This window comes from Triticum urartu, chromosome 4A, assembly GCF_056163025.1.
Source record: "Triticum urartu cultivar PI428250 chromosome 4A, HENAU_Tu73, whole genome shotgun sequence".
NCBI lineage: Eukaryota > Viridiplantae > Streptophyta > Magnoliopsida > Poales > Poaceae > Triticum > Triticum urartu.
Window position 1 is genome coordinate 63,833,725 of NC_141876.1, and position 18,852 is coordinate 63,852,576.

The 18,852-nt window shown below is 48.0% G+C and overlaps 1 long non-coding RNA gene across 2 annotated transcripts; it reads right to left on the reverse strand.

The window, feature by feature from the left end:
• Window positions 1–255: 255 nt before the first annotated feature.
• Window positions 256–1,270, reverse strand: LOC147974783 (uncharacterized). 2 transcript variants are annotated; one of them, XR_015601989.1, is made up of 2 exons: window positions 828–1,270; window positions 256–408 (listed from the first exon to the last, which is right to left on the reverse strand). It is a non-coding gene; the product is annotated as an uncharacterized LOC147974783 (long non-coding RNA). The 2 variants fall into 2 exon arrangements; XR_015601990.1 differs by having other exon boundaries at window positions 256–728.
• Window positions 1,271–18,852: the final 17,582 nt, after the last annotated feature.

Below are 18,852 nucleotides of genomic sequence, written 5' to 3' on the forward strand. Positions count from 1 at the left end.
CCCTTATTTTGGCAAGGCAAAGATTTGTGAAATACTCTCAAGTTTCTTGTGACCATATGGAATAGAAGAATCTGAATCCAAGAAAGGCACAACAATATAGCTCTTTCACCATTCTGGCACTAATAAGAAGCTACGGTTAATATCTCCAAGAAATAGAAACAATTCCCAATATATAGTAAGCAATTCTCGTATCCAATGATGCATGAAGCTACCTACCTGATCCTCATACTGAAGTTTGATGTTGGCCTAAATATATATGCAACGATGAGCACTGCACTTTATTTGCCAGTCCCCGCTGCAATCAAATTGTCAACATTCATACACAAGTGCATGTACAATTTCAGATTTGGGAAGGAAATCGTAGAATGTGTTGGCATGAATCCTGCTAGCCCTGTTGCCTTGAAGCTCCTGCACCAAGAAACAAATATCCATTCACGGTTTACCAATCCAGACCAAAACCAGAAAATGAGCCATTCTAATCGTGCTATGCAATCCTAATCTTCCTCTGCAAGTAGCAAGCTGCTTCCTCTGCCTGCAACTGCCTGCTTCCTCCGCCAATAGAGTGTGCAGGTCACACCACTCACACACGGCCGGCGACGGGAGCACAACACGGACGGCATGGATGACTGAAGATCCATCCGTGGCAGAGCAAGCTGGAAATGAAATCGATCCCGGAGGAGGAAGAGTTGGCTTTTGACCATGGCCATCAAATGCAGCACGGACAACACCTAGTACGATCCATCCATGATGGTTGTTTCATGCAGTTTAGCTAAGCACTAACAGGTCATTATATAACAGAAAACTTTGGCGCATGTCACTTAGCTTACCTCGTCCTCTTGGCTAGCCCAAACGAACTGAGCCTCAAGTCACGTGGGAGTAATCCCCGTTCTGGTGTGGCGGCACGGAGGGGATCAGACGGCCGCCCGTGGTGGAGACGGAAATTCTGCCGGAAGCTTTAGCAGGGCTACGCTTGATGTGCCTCCCACCCCGTGTTGCACCGTGCCGCCCCATCCACATACCCACCATTGCCCCCATCTCCCATAATTCCGGCCGAGTGGCAGCCCAAAAACACATGTGCGCCTCCATCCTCTCCAATGCTTCTGGTGGAGGTCGGGGCGTATGGCGAGCGGGGGATGGACTGGTGGATCCGGCGCGTCTCCACCAGGGCGAGCTCGTCCCCCACCGCGGCCGGCGCGGCACCGGATCGAGCGTCGCCCCGGGTCGGGAACCTCTGGCGGCTGAGATCGGGAGGAGAGGGAGAGCACGGATAGAAGAGATGTTTCCTTTCTTTTTTTATAGCCCGTGCACTTTAAATAGGACCGAGGGTGCGAAACGTTTTCTGACTTAACAAAGAATTGCGGGTTGAATACTAAAAAACACAGGGACTTTTCTGAAAAAGTGTCGCGACGGTACTCAATCCATGCTTTATTATTAAAAAAATTAGGAGAGATAGTGGACTCTTGTGGCAAAACTGGGCTAAAGATTTTTGGATGCACAAGTAGTGATCATACTTAGTGCAAAATGAAGGCTAGCAAAAAATTGGAAAGTGACCAACCAAGAAACGGGTAATCTCATAAGCAAGCATTAAGCATAAATAACACCGAATAATGCACCACAAGTAGTATATAATTTCATTGCATGACTATTGACTTTCGTACTTGCATAGGGAATCACAAACCTTTACACCAATATTCTTACTAAGACATAATTACTCATCAACATAACTCACATATAACATCATCATATCTCAAAACTATTACTAAGAATCAAGTTTATTTTGTCCAATGATCTTCATGAAAGTTTTTATTATATCCTTCTTGGATATCTGTCACTTTGGGACTAATTTTCATGTGTTTCTTTTCATAAGCTCAAACAAATATAAGTGAAGATCATGAGCATAATTTTTCTTTCTTTCTCTCAAATAATTTAAGTGAAGCAAGAGAGAATTTCTTGAAAATTTTACTAACTCTCAAATAAATCTAAATGAAGCAAGAGACCATTTATTTAAAAATACTAAGCACACCATGCTCAAAAAGATATAAGTGAAGCGCTAGAGCAAGTCCATAGCTCATAAAAATTTAAGTGAAGTATAGACAACAATTCTAACAAGTCATGACATAATTTTGACTCTCTCAAATAGGTGTGTACAACAAGGATTGATGACTTAAAACACAAAATAAAACAAGAAAAAACTAATATCATACAAGACGCTCCAAGCAAAACACATATCATGTGACGCATAAAAATATAGCTTCAAGTAAAATATCGATAGTTGTTCGAAGAAAGCGGGGATGCCACTCGGGGGCATCCTCAAACTTAGTTGGTTGCTCATTTTTGGATAATAGCTTGGGATGCTGGGGCATCCCCAAGCTTAGGCTCTTCTATCTTTCCTTCATCCATCTCAAGATAACCCAAAACTTGAAAACTTCAATCACACAAAACTCAACAAAACCTTCGTGAGATCTGTTAGTATAAGAGAATAAATCACTACTATAAGTGTTGTATCAAACCAATTCATATTTTGTTCTTGCATTATATATACTGTATTCCAACTTTTCTATGGCAAAAAATCATCAAAGAAAACCATAGAGCCATCAAAATAAGCACACAACACAAAGAAAACATAATCTGTCAAAACATAACCGTCTGTAGTAATCTGACTATTTTGAATACTTCTGTAACTTCAAAAAGTCTGAAAAATTAGGACGACCTGAGAAATTTGTATATTGTTCTATTTAAATTGGAATGAGTATTTTATCGCTCTCTGGTAAAAATGATAAATATTTTCGTGAGTGCAAAACTTTCTGTTTTTTTAGCATGATCAAACAACTATCACCCAAGAAGATCCTAAAGGCTTTACTCGGCACAAACACTAATTAAACACAAAAACACAATCATAATAGTAGCATAATTATTCTAACACTCAAAAACAGGAAACAATTTTTTTTATTCATTGGGTTGCCTCCCAACAAGCGCTATAGTTTTACGCCCTGAGCTAGGCATAAGGCAAGGATCTAAGTTTTGTCATCTTTGGTTCGAGATCCATAAGATGGCCTCATGATTGATTCATAAGGTGGCCTAATTCTTGTTCTAGAAAAGTGTTACATACCCTTTCTCAAAGGAAATTCAAACTTAATATTTCCTTCTTTCATATCAATCACATCACCAATAGTGCGTAAAAACAGTCTACCAAGAATAATTGGACAAGACGGAATGCAATCAATATCAAGAACAATAAAATCTATGGGCACATAATTCCTATTTGCAAGAATAAGAACTTCATTAATTCTTCCCATAGGCTTTTTAATAATAGAACTCGCCAAGTGCAAATTCAAAGAACACAATTCAAGATCGGTAAGACCAAGCACATCACATAAGGATTTCGGAATTGTAGGAACACTAGCACCCAAGTCACACAAATAAAAACACTCATAATTTTTAATCTTGACTTTGGTAGTAGGTTCCCATTCATCTTGCAATTTTCTATGAATTGAAACTTCTAATTCCAACTTTCCTGCTAAAGCTTTCATCATAGCATCAACAATATATTTAGTAAAACCTTTATTTTGTTCATAAGCATGGAGTGAATTTATCATGGATTGCAACAAATAAATACAATCAATCAAAGAGTAACTATCATAATTAAAGTCTTTGTAATCCAAATGAGTGGGCACATCACTAGCTAAAGTTTTGACCTCTTCAAACCCACTTTTATCAATTTTCTCAACAAGATTTTCACCCTACGAAATATTGGGACGCCTTCCACCTAAAGTTGACTCTTCTCCAGTCCGTTTTTCATCAATATTAACTTTACTAAACAAGGAATCAATATAAGAAACATCAATCATTTTAAGATCTTCATCAGTTTTGCAAAAGAAATCACTCGAAAACGCCTTTTCTAAAAATTCTCTTTTAGCTCTAAGCATAGTAGTTCTTTTCTTAATTTCATCCATAGAAACATAAAGAGATTTAATTGATTCATCAACCTTAGGCACAAAAAATTTCATCTTGAGATTTTCCACATCATGAGCAATTCTATCAACACTTCTAGACAAATCATCAATCTTACTCAACTTTTCTTGTATGGAAGTGTTGAAAACTTTTTGTGTGTTGATAAATTCTTTAATATTATTCTCAAGATCAAAGGTGTTCCTATTATTATTATAAGATTGATTTACATAGAAATTACCATAATTATTAGAGGAATTACTAGGAAAAGGCCTAGGATTAAAATTCCCTCTATAAGCATTGTTATTGAAATTATTTCGATAGATAAAATTCACATCTATGGCATCACTATTTTGTTCAATCAAAGTAGACAAAGGCATATCATTAAAATCAATAGGAGCACTCCTACTAGCAACCAATTTCACAAGAGCATCAACTTTTTCACTCAAAGAAGAAATTTCTTCAACTGAATTAACTTTTTTTACTAGTAGGAGCTCTTTCAGTATGCCATTGCGAATGATTTGCCATAATATTATCAAGCAATTTGGTGGCTTCACCCAAAGTAATTTCCATAAAAGTACCACCTGCGGCGGAATCTAAAAGATTATGAGAAACAAAATTTAAACCCGCATAAAATTTTTGTATGAGCATCCAAAGATTTAACCCATGAGTTGGGCAATTCCTTAGCATCATTTTCATCCTTTCCCAAGATTCTGCAACATGCTCATGTTCAAGTTGCTTGAAATTCATGATCTGGGATCTAATGGAAATAATTTTTGCGGGCGGAAAATACTTAGTGATAAAAGCATCTTTGCACTTATTCCAAGAATCGATACTATTGCGAGGCAAAGAAGAGAACCAATTTTTTGCAGAATCACGCAAAGAAAACGGAAATAATTTCATATTCACCACATCATTGTCCACATCCTTTTTCTTTTGCATATCGCATAATCCCACGAAGGTATTAAGATGGGACGCGGCATCTGTCGGTGTCAAAACCGGCGGATCTCGGGTAGGGGGTCCCGAGCCGTGCGTCTAAGGTTGATGGTAACAGGAGATAGGGGACACGAAGTTTTACCCAGGTTCGGGCCCTCTTGATGGAGGTAATACCCTGCGTCCTGCTTGATTGATAATGATGAATATGAGTATTACAAGAGTTTATCTACCACGAGATCGTAATGGCTAAACCCTAGAAGTCTAGCCTGTATGACTAAGGTTTATATAGACACCGGGAGGATCTAGGGTTACACAAGGTCAGTTACAAAGAAGGGAATTTGCATATTCCGTCGCCAAACTTGCCTTCCACGCCAAGGAGAGTCCCATCCAGACATGGGTGTAGTCTTTGGTCTTCATATCTTCAAAGCCCATCAGTCCGGCCCATAGATAACAGGCCGGACGCCCGAGGACCCCTTAGTCGAGGACTCCCTCAGTAGCCCCTGAACCTGGCTTCAATGATAAGGTATCTAACGCGTAGTGCTGTCTTCGGCATTGCAAGGCGGGTTCCTCCTTCCGAACTCCCGAATAATCTCCAGACGAATTGATCGCGTTCGGACCTGTAACACACACCGCACACAACCACAGAGAGAATATAATAACACATAAGTCCAGTCTGTTGACAACTTTAACAATGCGACGTCACGCCTGTCTGGTTCGTACCGTTTTTCGCCCCGCGTTTCGAGACGCGGTTGTCATTGGCATGTCTTGTCAAAGTAGAGATCGTGTCCCCTTATTACGAGATTCTCATCAATACGAGCGTGGGTAACCCAACCGTGCCGTTTACACAGCCCTTGGGAGCAGGCGAATTTTAAGGCGAATGGGGGGGTTTGATATTCACCGCCCTTATAAGGAGATAAGATTCCCCTTTCTTCTCCCATGCTTTCTTCCTGCCTCTCCGTTCTTGAGCTCCAACGCCCAAGCTCTCATTTCCTTGTCTCGAGAAAGCACTCAACCATGTTCGGATCCGGAGGTCATGGCAAATGGATGGCCTCCTCTGTTAAGGAGGAGGACATCGCCGAGCTTCGGGCGGACGGGTATCTGGCGAAGGAAATCGTCCACCGTCTCCCAGCACAGGTTCAAATCATCCCCACACCGAATCCCAACGAGAGGGTAGTGTTTATCCCTCATTTCCTCCGCGGGCTAGGGTTTCCACTCCACCCCTTCGTCCGGGGGTTAATGTTTTACTACAGGGTAGATTTCCACGATCTATCCCCGAACTCCTTCCTCAATATCTTAGCATTTATTGTTGTGTGCGAGGCCTTCCTCCACATCCACCCCCACTTTGGGTTGTGGCTCAAAACCTTCAATGTGAAGCCCAAGGTGGTGGACGGACAGCATGCAGAGTGCGGGGGCGCCATGGTGAGTGTTGGTGTCAAAACCGGCGAATCTCGGGTAGGGGGTCCCGAACTGTGCGTCTAGGCGGATGGTAACAGGAGGCAGGGGACACAATGTTTTACCTAGGTTCGGGCCCTCTTGATGGAGGTAAAACCCTACGTCCCGCTTGATTAATATTGATGATATGGGTAGTACAAGAGTAGATCTACCACGAGATTAAGGAGGCTAAACCCTAGAAGCTAGCCTATGGTATGATTGTTGTTCGTCCTACAGACTAAAACCCTCCGGTTTATATAGACACCGGAGAGGGCTAGGGTTACACAGAGTCGGTTACAATGGTAGGAGATCTACATATCCGTATCGCCAAGCTTGCCTTCCACGCCAAGGAAAGTCCCTTCCGGACACAGGACGAAGTCTTCAATCTTGTATCTTCATAGTCCAGGAGTCCGGCCGAAGGTATAGTCCGGCTATCTGGACACCCCCTAATCCAGGACTCCCTCAGTAGCCCCTGAACCAGGCTTCAATGACGACGAGTCCGGCGCGCAGATTGTCTTCGGCATTGCAAAGCGGGTTCCTCCTCCAAGTACTTCATAGAAGATTTTGAACACAAAGGTAGTGTCCGGCTCTGCAAAATAAGTTTCCACATATTGCCATAGAGAGAATAATATTTACACAAATCTAATCTGCTGACGTATTCCGTAGCGTGACATCACACCACGGCCAAGTCTTTATTCAAATCGTTTTACTGTTCCACCTCAGTGCATTTAGCGAGGCGGTTTCCTTGGCACGTCTTGTTAAAGCAGAAATCGTGTCCCCTTATTTCCGGGATTCTCATCAATACGGGTGTGGGTAACCCAGCCGCACCCATTGGTATGTTTTCTCGATCAAAGGCGAGTCCCAAACGGTCACGGGGAGGGCCCTTGGTATTCAAACTCTTATAAATATTCAACCTCTTATAAAGAGACCAAGGCCCTACTCCTTTCTTTCAATCTCAAATGAGTTTGCCCTTCGCCTCGAGTTCCAACACCCAAGGCTCCAGATTTCAGGCGCTTCGGACTTTCGACAATGTCCAGTTCCGACCTTCGAGGCCGATGGATGCCCTCCTCCGTCACGGAGGAGGACGCGCTGAAGTTGAGAGAGGCCAGGTTCTTGACCGGCGAAATCTCGCATAGGCTGCCTGCTCAAGGGCAGGTCATTCCCTCTCCCAAGCCTGGTGAGAGTGTGGTGTTCATGTCTCACTTCCTTCGGGGGCTAGGCTTCCCGACGGATCCCTTTGTGAGGGGGCTCATGTTTTATTATGGGCTGGAATTTCACGACTTAGCTCCGGAGTCCATCCTCCATATTTCCTCATTCATCGTCGTGTGTGAAGCCTTCCTCCGTATTACTCCTCACTTCGGACTATGGCTCAAGACCTTCAAAGTAGAGCCGAAGATGATCGGGGGACGGCACGCAGAGTGCGGAGGTGCTTTTATAAGCAAGAATGTTGGTTCTATTTTCTTGGCATGACTCCCGTGGAGATGTACAAATTATTCTTTGGACCACAAGTAGTGTGTCCGGATTCTACGGAGGACGCAGGTCTGAGCTGCAATCGTCCGGATACTCAAGTAAGTAGCCTTGTGCCCGGACTCGCTATCCGTATATTTATCATAAAATTGCCCCTAAAAGAGTTGTCCTTTAAACAGGAGTGGATAGCGAAAGCAAAGCTAATCAGGTGTCCGGCCCCCCTCCCCGAGACCACGCCGGGTCCCGTGCTAGTCAGGATGTTGGAGGTTGTGCCTTCAAAGGAAAGCGAGGGAGGGGACAAGGAAGCTACAGCCTCCTCAAAGGATGTTGTCTGGAAGGGACGAATCGAAAATTCCTCTCCTCAGGGGAAGAAGAGGACCGCCTCTGAAGACCCGGAGACCACGGCCTCAAAGCGGGGGAAGAAATCTTCGCCAGAGGGTCCTGTGCTGGGGGATACTTCGACCGAATTATGCCCTCAAGGGGATCAGCCCTCCACCGAGCCGTAAGTAGAGAGGAGTTTTCTTTTTAAGAAACGAGATAAATCCTTGCTTTATATCTGAGAAAAGTAATCGAAAATTTACCTTGTAGCTCGGACCTTAGCCCTTCTCAGCAGAGCTTGTCTTCGGGGGATCTTCTTCTGGAGATGATGGAGAGCGGAACGCCTCCCCCTGCCGTACCGCCTTGCGAGGCGGGCGACCCTGAGGTATCGTCGCGGAGGGTTTCTCCGAATCCGGCAGGGCCAGAAGGTAGTCATATGGCCCCCTAAAGCCCTCTGCGTCCGGCCTTCGAAAAGGGCCATCGGACGAGTCCGGCGCCGTCTGGTGCACGGTCGGAGGAGCTGAAGGATCTGCTAGGGCGAGCATCTATCTCAGAGGAGCACCGTGCATTGATGGGTACGGTGATTGAGAGGATTTCATCCGCGGAGAGAGGATTGTACGAGGCCGTCAGGAGTTTACTGACAGGTTTTGAGGTATGCGAAATAATGTACCCTTTTTGGACAGTTGCGCATAAATAAGATGCGCCCTGTGTAGATAGTAGCCCCTGAGACTCTGTGCGTTGTCAAAAGTGATGGCGCGCAGAGGATCATAATCCCAGGTCTAATATGCCGCCTTCATACGTAGGTGGCGAAGTGTCCGGTGGCAACCCGGACTGATGAATTTGCCAAGCTAAAGAGGCAACTTGACGTGGCAGATGCCGACATCGCGCTTGTCAACAAGCGGCTTGACGAGGCGCAAGGTATGTAATTCCTCCGGCGACACCTGGTAAGAGGAGCTTTATGCCAGTATCTTACAATGTGTGTGCTTGATGCAGATGGTGCTGCCGCCATGGAGAATCTTTGAGCGGAACTTGCCCGAGCCAAGGAGCAAGCCAGGAAAAGTGATGCGGCTGCCGGAAAGGCAATTGAAGAGCTGAAAGCCGAACAGGCTGCTCACTGCCGAAGCAAGAAGGAAATGGCCGAGATGGCCGTGAAGCTGAAGAACGCCGCTGACCGTTGCAAGCTTCTTGAAAAAGAAGATCGGGCGGAACAGACGGACCTGGAGAAGGCCGTTGCCGATGCCAAGGATGCTCGCTCTGCGATGAGGGCTATGAAGGAGGAGCTGCGTCAGGCCGAAGAGATCGCGGCTGGAAAGCCCTTTATGCTGCGGAGGAAGTTCTGTGATCCTAAACATGCTCCGTTAGACCGGATGTGGAGTACGGCGGACACCTATCTAGATTTGGCAGCGAGTGCCGCGGATGCGGCCGAACACTTCCGAGATCAAGAAGATCGCGAAGTGGAAAAGCTCTTTTGGTCGCAGTTCCACAATCCGGAGCGTCCGCTGTCATTAGCCGATCGTTTGGCCGAATGGGCCGAGCTAAATAGGTTGTCCGGACTCGCCATGAAGTATGTCATGAGTCATCTGTGGCCAGAGAGGCCAGAGCCGAAAAGTTATTTTCAACTTGGTGCAGCAGTTCCTTGGTGCGGCGCCGCATATCAATGCGGTGAAGAGGTCAGCGTGCATAGAGGGTGCGCGGATGGCTCTTGCCCATGTCAAGACATACTAGGCGGAAATGGAGGCCACCGCTATTGCATCCCCAGACTCGGATGGAAGCCGAGTACCTGCCGAGCACTATTTTCAGGAAGTTCTGCAAGGCGCTCGTTTAATAGAGACGCAGTGCTCGAAGGACACTATATTCAAATAGCATTATTGTAAAACAATATTTTGATGAATTGTAGAAGCTTTTCATACTTGTGCCTGCAAGTATTATAATACCTCCTGTGCGGCCGTTTAACATATATGTATATATAATCTGAAAGATGGCAGTCGTCGGCTTCAGCCCCCACGCACATAATGCGGGGGTGTTCGCAGAAGGCGCATTTTCACACTTGATCCAACGTCTTGGTCCTACAAAGGAGGTGATAGCGCAGTGAACTAGGCAATCAGACTATGATGCTTTATCACTTTCACTTAGCCATAGGAGTTTGACAGTGAGGCTACTTATATAGCCCCTGGTGGCGCCTGCGCTCACCCGAACTCGGGGCGCGTATGTGCCTAGCCGGGAAGCGGCCCTTCGTTAATGCGGAGGAATCCTAAAGATTCTGGTAAGTCATTGAGTGGTTGACCAGTCTCACGCTATATCATGATAGTCAGTTTTTGGCTTTCTCTACCGAGGTGCTCGCCTGGCCAAACCGGGGCACAATTGCAGTAGTTCTCCTGGTGCCGCCTTAGCCGATAGAGCGGAACGTAAGGCAGCAAAACACAGGAGCCGGGCAAACCCAACATTTGACCAAAGACATGATTTGGATCTGATGCATATAAGGCCAAACTCGCGACGCCGAACACTCCCTAAGGTATTCGGTCTTTATGAGGGCGGGCGGGATAACACCCTTAGTAATAAGCCCCTAGTGTCCAGGTATGCGCAAAAACTCTGACGTGGCCACATACCAAAACGCCAGCCTCCTCCTTGGTTGTACCAAGAAACCAGGGAATGTGTATCAACAAGAGACAGTAAAAAAGGTTTACGCAGGGTCTTAATCTGAAAAGAATCCTTGGAACGGGTCCCTGCTGCACGTCTGCGCCTGTATCTCCGTTGTGCCGTATCCTGGACGGGCATAGCACGGTGTTCATCTGTAAAAGAGAGGAACTTAGTTAAAGAAAGATCGTGCCGAATATGAGTTATACTAAATAAACGAAGTATAAATCGAAATGGGTAAAATTGAGCTTCATTGTCTCTTGTTTTGTATGCACGGAGCCCCTAGTACAGGGGCATATGGCTATTAAGCCTTTATCAATTGTATGTTTATGCCGGACTCGTCTAGCCGTGTCCGTGGTCTTGACGACCTGTTTAGGTGCTTTGGCTGGTGAAGCCGCTTTATTGTGGGGCTGTCAAGGCAGCCACACTGTCTTCCGCGCGGGGAGAACACTCAATGTTTTCCCTTTAATGAGATGATGCCTCGTGGACCGGGCATCTTAAGCATGAGAGATGCATAATGCGGTATTGCATTAAAGCGGGCGAAAGCTTCGTGTCCCAGCAGTGCTTGATAGCTACTTGAGAATGGGGCGATGTGGAAAGTTAGCTGTTTGCGACGGAAGTTATCGGGGGAGCCGAACAGAACTTCTAGCTGGAGAGAACCAATGCAACGGGCATCCGGGCCTGGCGTTACCCCTTGAAAGGAGGTTTTGCTATGGCGAATTTTTGTTGGGTCTATCCCCATGTTGCGGATTGTGTCCTGGTATAACAGGTTTAGACCACTGTCGCCGTCCATCAGGACATTTGTAAAGTGGAGTCCGCCGATTAGTGGATCTAATACCAAGGCAGTCCAGCCTGCATTCCGGATACTTCTAGAGTAATCCTGATGGTCGAAGGTGATCAGTTTTAACAACCATTGGCGAGACTCCTTTGGGATAGGCCGTATGGCGCGTATCTCTGTTGGCGCCATTCTGTTCATCACGTGAAGTAAGTTTACTGTTTTGACTTCTTGTGGGAAATCCTTTTGTTTCCTGGTGCTCTGCTTGTGGGGTTCGTCGTCGTCCTCACTTGGTGTGTCGAGCCCCTTGTGTTCGGCGTTGAGTTTGCCGGATTGCTTGAAAACCCAACAATCTCTGTGGGTATGGTTCGCAGGCTTCCTGTATTTGACATATCTTGTCCAAGATTTTGTTTAAGTTGGATAGCTCGTCCCCGTTATCCTTGAGGGGTGAGGGAGTCCTGGATTAGGGGGTGTCCGGATGGCCGGACTATACCTTCAGCTGGACTCCTGGACTATGAAGATACAAGATTGAAGACTTCGTCCCGTGTTCGGAAGGGACTTTCCTTGGCGTGGAAGGCAAGCTTGGCGATACGGATATACAGATCTCCTACCATTGTAACCGACTTTGTGTAACCCTAACCCTCTCCGGTGTCTATATAAACCGGAGGATTTTAGTCCTTAGGACAACATACAGAACAACAATCATACCATAGGCTAGCTTCCAGGGTTTAGCCTCTCTGATCTCGTGGTAGATCTACTCTTGTACTACCCATATCATCAATATTAATCAAGCAGGACGCAGGGTTTTACCTCCATCGAGAGGGCCCGAACCTGGGTAAAACTTCGTGTCCCCTGCCTCCTGTTACCATCCGGCCTAGACGCACAGTTCAGGACCCCCTACCCGAGATCCGCCGGTTTTGACACCGACGTTGGTGCTTTCATTGAGAGTTCCTCTGTGTCATCACCGTCAGGCTTGATGGCTCCTACGATCATCAATAGCGATGCAGTCCAGGGTGAGACCTTCCTCCCCGGACAAATCTTCGTCTTCGGCGGCTTCGCACTGCGGGCCAATTCACTTGGCCATATGGAGCAGATCGAAAGCTATGCCCCTGGCCGTCAGGTCAGATTTGGAAGCTTAAACTACACGGCTGACATCCGCGGGGACTTGATCTTCGACAGATTCGAGCCACTGCCGAGCGCGCCGCACTGTCACGACGAGCATGATCTAGCTCTGCCGCCGAACAGTGCCCTGGAGGCCGCACCCGCATCGGCTTCGACCCTTAATTCGGAGCCGACCACGCCGATCGAGGATGGGTGGTGGGACGCCGCCTCGGGGGCTGCGATCCCAACGGCGATCGAGCCGAACACCCACCCCGCACTCCGCCAGACTCGTGACTCCAAGGAGCCGGACTCCGAACCCTCCGCGCCCCTGCCGATCGAATCCGATTGGGCGCCGATCATGGAGTTTACTGCCGCGGACATCCTTCAGCACTCGCCTTTCGGCAATATTCTGAAGACACTAAAGTCTCTCTCTTTATCAAGAGAGCCCTGTCCGAACTACGGTCAGCAAGGTTGGGATACGGACGATGAAGAAATTCAAAACCCACCCACCACCCACTTTGTAGCCACTGTCGACGATTTAACCGACATGCTCGACTTCGACTCCGAAGACATTGACGGTATGGACGCTGATGAAGGAGACGATAAAGAACCAGCGCCTATCGGGCCCTGGAACGCCACCTCGTCATATGATGTATACATGGTGGACACACCAAAAGATGACGACGAGGAGCGGAAGGACGCACCGAAGGCTTGTTCCCTCGAAAGGCAGTCAAAGCGGCGACGCAGGCGCCGCCCCAAATCCCGCCTCGACAGAAATAGTGATCACACAGACCCAGCGCTGGAGCAGGGCGAACCGCTGCCGGACAACTGCAATCCGGATAATCAAACCGAACAAACAAATTCTATCAAGGATAATGGTCCGGACGACATAACGCCGGACAGGCACCCGGAGCAGCAGAATGCCCGTAAAAGGCTTGTTGCCACCGCGAGGAGTCTTAAAAAGCAGAAGCAAAGGCTCAAGGCCACGCAAGACACACTCCAAATCAGATGGAGTAAAATACTCAACACTGCAGCAAGGTACGGCGACAATCGCCCCTCCAAGAGCTACCCAAAGCGGAAGCTGCTACCCGAATTCGATGAGGAGGCCTCAGACCTCCCACAACCAAATATCAAAGCAGCCACCTGGTCGGATAGATGACCCCTCTACCAACACAGAGCGGCATACAACGCCACTCACAATACAATACACGACCCATGCGAGGGCTCGCACCCAAAGGACGGCGCAACAAGATCCATCTATGGGCCACGCAAGCGCGCCCTAGCATACAATGCAACGCAACAAACATCCGAACTATGCGGTACACCCAGCTACAGGGGTGCCGCACACCCCCTATGTTTCACCGATGAGGTGCTGGACCATGAATTTCCAGAGGGATTCAAGGCCGTAAACATAGAGGCATACGACGGAACAACAGACCCTGGGGTCTGGTTGAGGACTACATCCTTCATATCCATATGTCTCGAGGAGATGATCTCCACGCCATCAAGTACTTACACCTCAAGCTCAAAGGGCCAGCTCGTCACTGGCTCAAAGGCCTCCCCGAAAGCTCCATTGGAAGTTGGGAAGAGCTCGAAGACGCCTTTCGGGAAAATTTTCAAGGGACTTATGTCCGACCTCCGGATGCGGATGATTTGAGTCATATAACTCAACAGCCCGGAGAGTCAGCCTGAAAGCTTTGGAACAGGTTTCTTACTAAAAAGAACCAGATTGTCGACTGTCCGGATGCCGAAGCCTTGGCAGCTTTCAAGCATAGCGTCCGTGATGAATGGCTCGCCAGACACCTCGGCCAAAATAAGCCGAGAACGATGGCCGCATTAACAAACCTCATGACCCGCTTTTGCACGGGTGAGGACAGCTGGCTAGCCAGATGCAGCACCAGCGACCCCAGTACATCTGAAGTTAGAGATGGAAACAGGAAATCACGGCGCAACAGCAATAACAAACGCTGGAATAAAGAATACAACACGAAGGGCATGACAGTAAATGCCGGATTCAAAAGCTCTCGGCAAGGCCAAAAGCCGCCCCCTAAAGGCACCAGGGATGAACAGTCCAGCCTCAACAAAATTCTGGACCAAGTATGTCAGATCCATAGTACCCCTGGTAAACCTGCTAATCTTACCCATAGAGAATGTTGGGTCTTCAAGCAGTCCGGCAAGCTCAACGCCGTACACAAGGGGGAGGATACACCAAGTGAAGACGAGGACGAGCCCCCCAAGCAAGACACGAGGGAACAAAAGAAATTTCCACCAGAAGTCAAAACAATAAACGTGTTACATGTGATCAAGGGAAAAAACAACGCGGCACTCCCAGGAAAATATACCCAAGTGCCTGTCACCGCGAAGTCCTGCCACTGGTCGTCTCAACCGATCACTTTCGACCATCGCGATTACTCAGCAAGTATCCGACACGCAGGATGGGCTGCCCTGGTATTAGACCCAGTAATTGGCGGATATCACTTCACACGAGTCTTGATGGATGGCGGCAGTAGCCTAAACCTAATATATCAGGATACAATCCACAGGATGGGGTTAGACCCAACACAAATTCGCCATAGCAATACTACCTTTAAAGGAGTAACGCCAGGCCCAGGGGCTCGTTGTACGGGCTCCCTCCTACTACAAGTTATATTCGGCTCCCCCGATAACTTCCGTCGCGAGCATTTAACTTTCCACATCGCTCTGTTTCAAAGTGGCTATCAAGCACTGCTCGGACGCGAAGCTTTCGCTCGCTTTAATGCAATACCACACTACGCCTCCCTCACACTCAAGATGCCTGGTCCACGTGGCATCATTACAGTGCACGGAAATATCAAGCGATCTCTGCGCACCGAAGAGAGTGAGGCTGCCTTGGCAGCCGTGCACTAAAGGCGCCCGGACCAGCGAAAGCATCCAATAGGTTGTCAAGACCTCAGACACAACTAATCGAGTCCGACGCCGCTACTTATACCCAATAAATGGTCACACCCCTATTTGTCAATACAAGGGGCTCAACACGCGCAGACAACTGGCAATTTCTTCTCATCTTGAATTATACATGGTTTCTTTAACAAACTATCTTTTTGCACGACAACTTTTTCACCTAAATTCCTCTCTTTTACAGACGATCATCGTGCTACACCCATCCAGGATACGGCACAACGAAGACACAGGCGCAGACGTGCAACAGGGACCCGCTCCAAGGATTCTTTTTAGATTAAGACCCTGCGTAAACCTTTTTTACTGTCTCTTGTTGATACATATCCACCGTTGAGAAGGATGCTGATGTCTTGGCATGTGGCCACGCCAGAACAATGCACGTACCTGGACACAAGGGGCTTCTTACAAAGCCAATTATTTAGGCCCGGTTTATACCACAAAGACCGAATACCTTAGGGAGTGTTCGGCGTCGCGAGTTTGGCCCTATATGCATCAGCTCCGAATCATTGTCTTTGGTCAAATGTTGGGTTTGCCCAGCTCCTGTGTTTTGGTGCCTTACGTTCCGCTTTACTGGCTAAGGTAGCACCAGGAGAACTACTGCAATTGTGCCCTGGTTGATCCGGACGAGCACCTCAGTAGAGAAAGCCGAAAACTGACTGTCATGATATAGCGTGAGACTGGTCAACCACTCGATGACCTGTGGGAATGTTAGAATTCCTCCGCCTTAACGAAGGGCCGTTTTCCGGCCAGGCATGTACGCACCCCGAGATCGGGAGAGTGCGGAGCCACCAGGGGCTATCTAGTAGCCCCACTGTCAAACTCCTATGGCTAAGTGAAAGTGCTAAAGCATTATAGTCCGGTTGCCTCGCTCGCTCAGCTATCACCTCCTTAATAGGACCAAGACGTTGGGTTAAGTGTGAACGCGTGTTTTTGCGAGCACCTCCGCATTATATGCATGGGGGTTGAAGCCGATGACTGCAATCTGTCAGGTTATACACATGTATACATAAACGGCCGCCCAGGAGGCATCATATTACTTTCAGGCAAAAGTATAAAAATAGCCTTATGAAAATTTATAAAAGCATTTTGCTTACAATGAAATTACATATCACTCAAACATAATATTTTTTGAGCACTGGGTCTCTATCAAACGAGCACCCTCAAGAACTTCTTCAAAGTAGTGCTCAGCAGCCCTTCGACCTATGGCCGAATCCCGCGCTGCAACAGTGTTAGCATCCATCTCCGCCTAGTATGCTTTAACACGGGCAAAGGCCATCCGTGCGCCCTCTACGCACGCCGACCTCTTCATCGCATTAATGCGCGGCACCATGTCAAGGAACTGCTGCACCAAGCTGAAATAGTTGTTCGGTTTTGACCTTTCCGGCCATAGCTGATCCACAACAGACCTCATGGAGAGTCCAGACAACCTATTTAGTTCGGCCCATTCGGCTAATTGGTCAGTCAATGAAAGCGGACGCTCGGGAGAATGGAATTCTCTCCAAAACAGCTGGTCTACTTCACGGTTCGTCTGACCCTGGAAGTACTTGGCCGCATCGGCAGCGCTCGCCGCCAAATCCATATACACATCCTCCGAACTCCACATCCGATCCAGAGGGGCATACCGTGGATCTTCGAACTTCCTCCGCAACATAAAGGATTTCCCAGCCACAATATCCCCGGCTTCCCGCAGCTCCTCCTTCTTTGCCCTCATAGCAGAGCAGAGGTCTTTTCTCGTCGCAGCAGCCTTCTCAAGGTCCGATGCCTTCGCTTGGTTTTCCTTTTCAAGAACCCGGCAACGGTCGGCGGCGGCTTTTAATTCTATGGCAATCTTGGCCATCTTGTCTCGGCTCTCGCCATGCGCGGCCTTCTCGGCTTGCAACTCTTCGGCCGCCTTCAAAGCAGCCGCATTACCCAACCTCGCTTGTTCCTTAGCTCGGGCAAGTTCTGCCCGCAAGGCCTCAACAGTGGCAGCTCCATCTGCAGTCACAACATATTAAAGATACTGGCATCATGCTGCTCTTCCTATGTGGTGTTACCATATAATAACACTTACCCTGTGCCTCGTCAAGCCTTTTGTTAACAAGCTCGATGTCGGCGTCTACCGCATCCAACTGCCGTTCTAAATGGGCAAACTCGCTAGTCCGGCTAGCCACCGGAGCTTCCATCACCTGCACATAGAGGCAGTATGGTTATTGCCTAGGAATATGATCCTCTGTTCGTCGTCGTTTCCGACGACAACCAGAGTCTCAGGGGCTACTATCTACACAGGGCACACCTAGCATGTGCAGGACTATCATACATTCTTTTACGTACCTCAAAGCCTGTCAGTAGACTCATAAAAGCTTTATGCAATCTGCTTTCAGTGGACGAGATTCTCTCCATCACCGTATTCATCAGCACATGGTGTTCATCTGAGATGGCCGCTCACCCCACCAACTCCCTCAGAACATCCGATCGCACACTAGACGGTGCCGGACTCTTTTGTCTGCTCTCTTTGGGAGCCGGACACTGGGAGCTTCGGGGGTCAATGGGATTATCTTCTGGCCTCACCGGACTCGGAGAGGCCCTCCACAACGACACTTCAGGGTCGCCCGCTTCCGGAGCGGAGGAGTCTTGAGGAGGCGTTTCGCTCTCCATCATCTCTGGAAGAAGATCCCCCGAAGACGAGCTCATTTGAGAGGGGCTAAGGCCCGAACTGCAAAAATATATGCGGTGGTTATTCTCTCAGAAGAAAAATATGGCATATCTGTACTATTAAAGTATTTCGGGCCACTTAAGACTCGCGGGAGAATTGTTCCCCCCGCGGACTTTGTGCGGCAACAGCGCCCCCCAAGGTAGGACCCTCTGTGGGAGACTTCTTCTCCCGTTTGGAAGCTTCGGCTTCCAAATCCCCGGGTGCAGTCCTTTTCCTTTTCTGGTCATCTTCCTTCATGGAGACGCTCGCTCCCTCGGTTAGAATGGGCAGCGTTGGGGGCCCGCGTCCTCCCGTATTATCCTCCACAGTATCTTCCTTCATGGGCTCCGGGCAAGGTGCGGTCTGGAGCATATTTTCCAATACTGGATTTTCCAAACCCTCAGGGAGGGGGGCCGAACACCGAATCAACTTCGCCTTTGTTAGCTAGTCCTGGTCAAAAGGCGAACTCTTAGAAATAACTTCGTCACAAAGGAGAGATAGTATGTTCGGCCGGAAGATGCCTTACCTGTTCGGCGGCGCGGTTACTACTCAGGCCCACGTCCTCGGTGATTTCCGGACACTCCACCTGAGGTCCGAAGAATGACTTGTACATCTCCTCGTGCGTCAGGCC